Source organism: Dysidea avara, chromosome 3 (assembly GCF_963678975.1).
Source record: "Dysidea avara chromosome 3, odDysAvar1.4, whole genome shotgun sequence".
Classification (NCBI taxonomy): Eukaryota; Metazoa; Porifera; class Demospongiae; order Dictyoceratida; family Dysideidae; genus Dysidea; species Dysidea avara.
Genome location: NC_089274.1, coordinates 12,871,982 through 12,880,885, shown reverse-complemented (window position 1 = coordinate 12,880,885; position 8,904 = coordinate 12,871,982). Strand labels below are relative to the sequence as shown.

General features: G+C 39.4%; 1 long non-coding RNA gene across 1 annotated transcript; it reads right to left on the bottom strand.

The window, feature by feature from the left end:
* Positions 1 to 1,499, bottom strand: LOC136251759 (uncharacterized). The gene is made up of 3 exons (XR_010699189.1): positions 1,298 to 1,499; positions 1,166 to 1,224; positions 1 to 1,111 (listed from the first exon to the last, which is right to left on the bottom strand). It is a non-coding gene; the product is annotated as an uncharacterized lncRNA (long non-coding RNA).
* Between the last annotated feature and the right edge of the window lie 7,405 nt (positions 1,500 to 8,904).

Below are 8,904 nucleotides of genomic sequence, written 5' to 3'. Positions count from 1 at the left end.
TTTTGATTTGTACTTCCACTTTGCAACATATTCAAGAACAAGAAGCTACCACACTTAATCTCCAACCACTGTCATTAATTAACCAAGATCTCACTAGTCTGTAATTCACCTTACTGTAGTGATTTTATTGATTCATCTGTATGTTTTCTTCATTTTCCTTTGAAGTTGTACCAAGAGTTCATAATAAGGTGGAGAGTGTCTAACTTGAATGCATTCACCAAACACCCTGCTTAAAGTAACACCTCGGCCTTATTTCAGAACAAAGGCTTTACCTTCTTCAGCAACACTAATCAACAGTTTTCTATCCCCCAGTAAAGGTGTTGATTTGATGAAAGGTGAACTTTATGCAGGGTGTTTGTACAGGCCATACTGAGAGTTAGACACTCTCCCCCATACAAATCAGTATTACGAACTCTTGGTTGTACAGTATAGGTAAACAAAGATAAGTTTCTCTCCCATCTTATTCTAGGATTTCTATTGACAAGGAAAATTCAATTATTTGTATACAGGCTCAAAATTGAGAAAATATAAAGAAAGTGAATTAATATTATACAGTCAGTTTGCTTTTGGATATTTAATGTCTCCAACCACAACAAAAATTCGATGAATCCATGCATCTCATCACTGGTCGTCTGAACATTCTGAAAGTGATGCCTCACTCAATCAACCACATATTCTGTTTATTAGACTGAATAAAGTCATGATTACCTAAACAATCACTTAATTAATGTTTTATAATTATCCTATTCCATTTTCCTGGAGGTTCCACTGATAAAATGCAATTTCAGCAATGATAGCAGCTAGCCAAGTTGCAAGTTGATGCAGAAAGCATTCCATTCTGTAAAATAGACCCCATCCAGAATTCAACTCAGTACTCAGGCTGAGATATCTGACAATAGTCCACTACTCTGTTAATGAATCATTGATGTTCACACAATATAGCCTCATTGAGGTATCTGAATGTTTGCTCCTCACACACTGCACAAAATTCCTTTAGATTCTGCTTAGACTGAGTTGATTCAGCTTGTCACCATACTTGTTTCCTTTGTAGTGTAGCTATACACATACTGATTTATGCCAATTAGAAAGGCTGGGCCTCAGACTGTACATTCTAAAGTCAAGTCTCACATACTAGTAAAAACAAGTCATGCATTAAGTTCCCTACTTGATATATCCGAAGATGAACACACTGAGTCAGCTATTCCCACAATTAGTACTTCGTTACTGATGACAACCAACAAGAACCCACAATCGATCCTTAAATTCGTTTTATCTTTCTTGGGGTACGTTTGATTACCTGCTGGAAGTGCCACTGATAACTTGTACAGCAATGGTAAGCTGCAAGCTTCAATCTGAGAAAGCATTCCGTTCCGCAGTTTAGTCCATCATTCCGTTCCGTTCCGTTCCGTTCCGTAGAATAGTCCCCACCGTTCAGCTACAAACAATTCACCCTGTACAGAGCTCAGTTAAAAGAGGTTTCCTTGTAGAAAGTTCAGCTACAAACAAATCACCCTGTAGAGAGATAAGTAAGAAGAAGTTACCTTGTAGATCGTTCAGCTACAAACAATTCACCCTGTAAAGAGATCAGCCGGAGCTAGAACAAGTTACCTTGTAGAGAGTTCAGCTACAAAGAAACCATCATGTAGAGAATTCAGCTACAAACAAATCATGTATAGAGAGTTCAGCTACAAACAAATCTCCCTGTAGAGAGATCAGCTAGAAGAAGTTTCCTTGTAGAGAGTTCTGCTACAAACAAATCACCCTGTAGAAAGATCAGCTAGAAGAAATCACCTTGTAGAGAGTTCAGCTTCAAAGAAAAAATCATGTGAGAGTTCAGGTACAAACAAATTGTCCTGTAGAGAGATCAGCTAGAAGAAGTTACCTAGTAGAGAGTTCAGCTACAAAGAAACCATCATGTAGATAGTTCAGGTACAAACAAATCACCCTGTAGAAAGATCAGCTATAGAAGAAATCACCTTGTAGAGAGTTCAGCTACAAAGAAACCATCATGTAGAGAGTTCAGCTACAAACAAATCGGCCTGTAGAGAGATCAGCTAGAAGAAATTACCTTGTAGAGAGTTCAGCTACAAAGAAACCATCATGTAGAGAGTTCAGCTGCAAACAAATCACCTGTAGACAGTTAAGCTACAAACAAATCTCCCTGTAGAGAGATCAGCTAGAAGAAGTCACCTTGCAGGGAGTTCAGTTACAAAGAAATAAACCATGTAGAGAGTTCAGCTGCAAACAAATCACCTGTAGAGAGTTCAGCTAGAAACAAGTCACCCTGTAGAGAGATCAGCTAGAAACAAGTCACCTTGTAGAGAGTTCAGCTAGTAGAAGTCACATTGTAGAGCTACAAAGAAACTACCATGTAGAATTCAGCTGCAAACAAATCACCCTGTAGAGAACTTAGCTACAAACAAATCGCCCTGTAGAAAGATTAGCTAGAAGAAGTTACCTTATAGGGAGTTCAGCTATGAACAGATCACCCTGTAGAGAGTTCAGCTACAAACAAATCACCCTGTAGAGAGTTAAGTTACAAAGAAACCACCATGTAGAGAGTTCAGCTGCAAAAAAAATCAATCACTCTGTAGAGAGTTCAGCTAGAAGAAGTTACCTTGTAGAGAGTTCAGCTGCAAATAAATCACCCTGTAGAGAATTCAGCTACAAACAAATCACCCTGTAGAAAGATCAGCTAGAAGAAGTTACCTTGTAGAGAGTTCAGCTGCAAACAAATCACCTGTAGAGAGTTCAGCTAGAAACAAGTCACCCTGTAGAGAGATCAGCTAAAAACAAGTCACCCTGTAGAGAGTTCAGCTAGAAGAAGTCACATTGTAGAGAGCTCAGCTACAAAGAAACTACCACATAGAGAGTTCAGCTGCAAACAAATCATCCTGTAGAGAGTTCAGCTAGAAGAAGTTACCTTTTAGAGAGTTCAGCTACAAAGCAACCACCATGTAAAGAGTTCAGCTGCAAAAAACTCAATCACCTTGTAGAAAGATCGGCTAGAAGAAGTTACTTTGTAGAGAGTTCAGCTACAAAGAAACCACCATGTAGAGAGTTCAGCTGCAAACAAATCACCTGTAGAGAGTTCAGCTAGAAACAAGTCACCCTGTAGAGAGTTCAGCTAGAAGAAGTCACATTGTAGAGAGTTCAGCTACAATGAAACTCCCATGTAGAGAGTTCAGCTGCAAACAAATCACCCTGTAGAGAACTCAGCTACAAACAAATATGCAGTGTAAAAAGATCAGCTAGAAGAAGTTAACTTGTAGAGAGTTCAGCTACAACGAAACCATCATGTAGAGAGTTCAGCTAGAAACAAATCACCTGTAGAGAGTTCAGCTAGAAACAAGTCACCCTGTAGAGAGATCAGCTAGAAACAAGTCACCTTGTAGAGAGTTCAGCTAGAAGAAGTCACATTGTAGAGAGTTCAGCTACAAAGAAACCACCATTTAGAGAGTTCAGCTGCAAACAAATCACCCAGTAGAAAGTTCAGCTATGAACAGATCACCCTGTTGAGAGTTCAGTTAGAAACAAGGAATCCTGTAGAGAGATCACCTAGAAGTATCGCCTTGTAGAGAGTTCAGCTACAAACAAATCACCTGTAGAGAGTTCAGCTACAAACAAATCACCCTGTAGAGAGATCAGCTAGAAGAAGTTACCTTGTAGGGATTTCAGCTATAAACAAATCGCCCTGTAGAGAGTTCAGCTACAAAGAAACCATTCTGTAAAGAGCTCAGCTGCAAACAAATCACTTGTTCAGAATTCAGCTACAAACAAATCACCCTGTAGAGAGATCAGCTAGAAGAAATTACCTTGTAGATAGTTCAGCTACAAACAAATCACCCTGTAGAAAGATCAGTTAGAAGAAGTTACCTTGGAGAAAGTTCAGCTACAAAGAAACCATTTTGTAAAGAGCTCAGCTGCAAACAAACCACCTGTACAGAATTCAACTACGAACAAATCACCCTGTAGAGAGATCAGCTATAAGAAGTTACCTTGTAGATAGTTCAGCTACAAAAAAATCTCCCTGTAGAGAGATCAGCTAGAAGAAATTACCTTGTAGAGAGTTCAGCTACAAAGAAACCACCATGTAGAGAGTTCAGCTGCAAAGAAATCACCCTGTAGAAAATTCTGCCAGAAACAAATTGCCCTGTAGAAAGATCAGTTAGAAGAAGTTACCTTTTAGAGAGTTCAGCTACAAAGAAACCATTCTGTAAAGAGCTCAGCTGCAAACAAATCACCTGCACAGAATTCAGCTACAAACACATCACCCTGTAGAGAGATCAGCTAGAAGAAGTTACCTTGTGGATAGTTCAGCTACAAACAAATCTCCCTGTAGAGAGATCAGCTAGAAGAAATTACCTTGTAGAGAGTTCAGTTACAAAGAAACCACCATGTAGAGAGTTCAGCTGCAAAGAAATCACCCTGTAGAAAATTCTGCCAGAAACAAATTGCCCTGTAGAAAGATCAGTTAGAAGAAGTTACCTTTTAGAGAGTTCAGCTACAAAGAAACCATTCTGTAAAGAGCTCAGCTGCAAACAAATCACCTGCACAGAATTCAGCTACAAACACATCACCCTGTAGAGAGATCAGCTAGAAGAAGTTACCTTGTAGATCGTTCAGCTACAAACAATTCACCCTGTAGAGAGAGCAATTAGAAGAAGTCACCTTGTAGAGTGTTCAGTTACAAAGAAACCACCATGGAGATTTCTGTAATCAATATATGTGACCGGATTTGCGAAAAGGGGTCTTCCACACACATCCAATTCCGTAAACGTTGGAGACCATAACTCAGTGTTCAAGTACATATTAACCTGAAAATTTCACCATGTATTCAGCCATAGTGGTGCTCACCACTGCCCAAATATCAAGGCAATAGCTCTTTCCAATCTGAAGTTATCAATTGTCAAAGTTGGCAAATTGGATGTGTGTGGAAGACCCCTTTTCGCAAATCCGGTCACATATGTATTATACAGTATATATAATTTGTACATTTACTGATAAAATATTTAAAGTACATCTACTTCATCTTTTCTTCTTCCTGTAGTAAAGAAAAAAACATAGGTTAAAAAAGTCCTAAAGCTGGCCATAGGCCGGCTTTGGGGTATACAAATACAAAAAGAAATGAAATCTAATCCAAAACAGCCAAGCTGTAAAAAAAGTGTGCGGCCCTCAGAAAGACTATGGTGAAAAAAGATGTGAAATCCAAGGTGGTGGCCAAGAAATGGCTGTGATGGTAGGTTAATGGTAAAAATTTTAATAACGACAATTCAGGTGAATTTTTGTGCCGCTTCACAAAATTTACCTAAATTGTCATTATTAAAATTTTTACCATTAACCTACCATCACAGCCATTTCTTGGCCGCCAACTTGGATTTCACATCTTTTTTCACCATAGCCTTTCTGAGGGCCGCACACTTTTTTTACAGCTTGGCTGTTTTGGATTAGATAAATATTTACAGTAACAATGATGTAAGGCTCTTCATAACGATGTGGCATACGGGAGATTACGGCTGACACCCAAGCATGTTCAGCGGTGTATGGTGTAGTGGTTGCAATTGATACAAGTTCCAATGTTGAACTGTTTCTTGGGAACAACTATTGTAGCTACTTTTACAGCTCTGAAACATCCAGTATGGTAGTAGTGAAGTATGTGTTATGTGTTAGTAGCTATGGTAGTTACATCTTGACTCATCTTGCTGTGATTCTCTCTAGTCTCTCAATAATGTAAATGTTGACAGATATATGCATCCAAAATTGGAGATGCTTCTATACTCTGATATTGGGCTAGCTAAAACAAAGCAGATTTGTCACCTATACCCATCCAATTGTCACTGTATCAAGACACACGGTAGTGTGTCGTGCGGCCCAAGAAGCCGGCGCGCAACACTCATGAGTATATCGACAGGAAGGAAGAAAATGCAATTTTCGCACCTCCGTAGCTCTGTGCTGCCTTGATGAAACAAGACGATTTTTGCTGTGGACACTCCCTCCACCTTCAGCACTCCACATTCCAAATTTGAGCGAAATCGCTTCAAGCGTTCCCAAGATATGCGACTTCAAAAATTGGCTTAGTTTCTTCGGGTTTTTTTTTCTTATTTTTCTTCCTCTTTTCGCACACTTACAAAAACTGCTATAAAACGCGAACGCCATATCGGATTGCCTTGAAATTTGGCACACTGAAGCGGGGTATAAAGGCGCATCTCAGTACCAATTTTGACTTGGATACGATAAACAGGAAAAGAGTTATGATCGATTATTCACAAAAAATAACACCAATATGTTGTCACGCCTACAGGGTAAACCGCATATGGGAAGAAGCTGAAAATCGGTGGGTGAATAGGTTAACTATTGAACCTCAAACCTTTTGTGGTTTGAAAGAAATCGAGCTAAAAACCAGGAAGATACAACGAAAAAACCAACAGTGTGTAACAATTACGCAATAGAGATTAGCTAATAAAAAACGATTACTTACCACGCCTACCAGATAAACCGCTTGGGGTAATGCTTTGAAAATCGCTGTATAGATGGAGTAATCATCTTAGAAAGGCTCTTCAATGGTGTAGAAGAATCAGACTTAAAGCCACGGAGTTATAACACGAAATCCAACTTGGTGTAGCAAGTGCGAGATCGAGATACTCTAATAGAGCAGTCATCCTAATAGAGCAGTCACCCTGAAGAGAATTCAAGAGATCAGCTAGAAACAGGTAACCTGTATAGAGATCAGCTACAAACAAATCACCCTGTAGAGTGATCAGCTACAAACAATTCACCCTGTAGAGAGATCAGCTAGAAGAAGTTACCTTGTAGGGAGTTCATGCAACTATGGAAAGAGATAGTTCAGCTAGAAGAAATCACCTTGTAGAGTTCAGCTACAAAGAAACTACCATGTAGAGAGTTCAACTACAAACAAATCGCCCTGTAGAGAGATCAATAGAAGAAGTTACCTTGTAGATAGTTCAGCTACGAAGAAACCATCATGTAGAGAAATCAGCTGCAAAAAAATCACCTGTGGAGAGTTCAATTACAAACAAATCTCCCTGTAGAGAGATCAGCTAGAAGAAATTATCTTGTAGAGAGTTCATCTACAAACAAATCACCCTGTAGAAAGATCAGCTAGAAGGAGTCACCTTGTAGAGAGTTCAGTTACAAAGAAACCATCATGTAGAGAGTTCAGCTGCAAACAAATCTCCCTGTAGAGAGATCAGCTAGAAGAAGTTTCCTTGTAGAGAGTTCAGCTACAAACAAATCATCCTGTAGAAAGATCAGCTAGAAGAAGTTACCTTGTAGAGAGTTCAGCTACAAAGAAACCATCATGTATAGAGTTCAGTTGCAAACAAATCACCTGTAGAAAGATCAGCTAGAAGAAGTCACCTTGTAGAGAGTTCAGTTACAAAGAAACCACCACGTAGAGAGTTCAGCTACAAACTAGTGACCTTGTAGAGACATCAGTTACCTTGTAGAGAGTTCAGCTACAAAGAAACCATCATGTAGAGAGTTCAGCTGCAAACAAATCACCTGTACAGAGTTCAGCTACAAACAAATCACCCTCTAGAAAGATCAGCTAGAAGAAGTCACCTTGTAGAGAGTTCAGCTACAAAGAACCATCATGTAGAGAGTTCAGCTGCAAACAAATCACCTGTAGAGAGTTAAGCTACCAACAAATCTCCCTGTAGACAGATCAGCTAGAAGAAGTTTCCTTGTAGAGAGTTTAGCTACAAACAAATCACCCTCTAGGAAGATCAGCTAGAAGAAGTCACCTTGTAGAGAGTTCAGTTACAAAGAAACCACCACGTAGAGAGTTCAGCTACAAACTAGTGACCTTGTAGAGACATCAGTTACCTTGTAGAGAGTTAAGCTACAAAGAAACCATCATGTAGAGAGTTCAGCTGCAAACAAATCACCTGTACAGAGTTCAGCTACAAACAAATCACCCTCTAGAAAGATCAGCTAGAAGAAGTCACCTTGTAGAGAGTTCAGCTACAAAGAACCATCATGTAGAGAGTTCAGCTGCAAAGAAATCACCTGTAGAGAGTTCAGCTACAAACAAATCTCCCTGTAGAGAGATCAGCTAGAAGAAGTTTCCTTGTATAGAGTTCAGCTACAAACAAATCTCCCTGTAGAGAGATCATCTAGAAGAAATCACCTTGTAGAGAGTTCAGTTACAAAGAAACCATCATGTAGAGAGTTCAGCTGCAAAGAAATCACCTGTAGAGAGTTCAGCTACAAACAAATCTCCCTGTAGAGAGATCAGCTAGAAGAAGTTTCCTTGTAGAGAGTTCAGCTACAAACAAATCACCCTCTAGAAAGACCAGCTAGAAGAAGTCACCTTGTAGAGAGTTCAGTTACAAAGAAACCACCACGTAGAGAGTTCAGCTACAAACTAGTGACCTTGTAGAGACATCAGTTACCTTGTAGAGAGTTCAGCTACAAAGAAACCATCATGTAGAGAGTTCAGCTGCAAACAAATCACCTGTAGAGAGTTCAGCTACAAACAAATCACCCTGTAGAAAAATCAGCTAGAAGAAGTCACCTTATAGAGAGTTCAGCTACAAAGAACCATCATGTAGAGAGTTCAGCTGCAAACAAATCACCTGTACAGAGTTCAGCTACAAACAAATCACCCTCTAGAAAGATCAACTAGAAGAAGTTTCCTTGTAGAGAGTTCAGCTACAAAGAAACCATCATGTAGAGAGTTCAGCTGCAAACAAATCACCTGTAGAGAGTTCCGCTACAAACAAATCTCCCTGTAGAGAGATCAGCTAGAAGAAATTACCTTGTAGAGAATTCAGTTACAAAGAAACCATCATGTAGAGAGTTCAGCTGCAAACAAATCACCTGTAGAGAGTTCAGCTACAAACAAATCTCCCTGTAGAGAGATCAGCTAGAATAGTAGAGAGA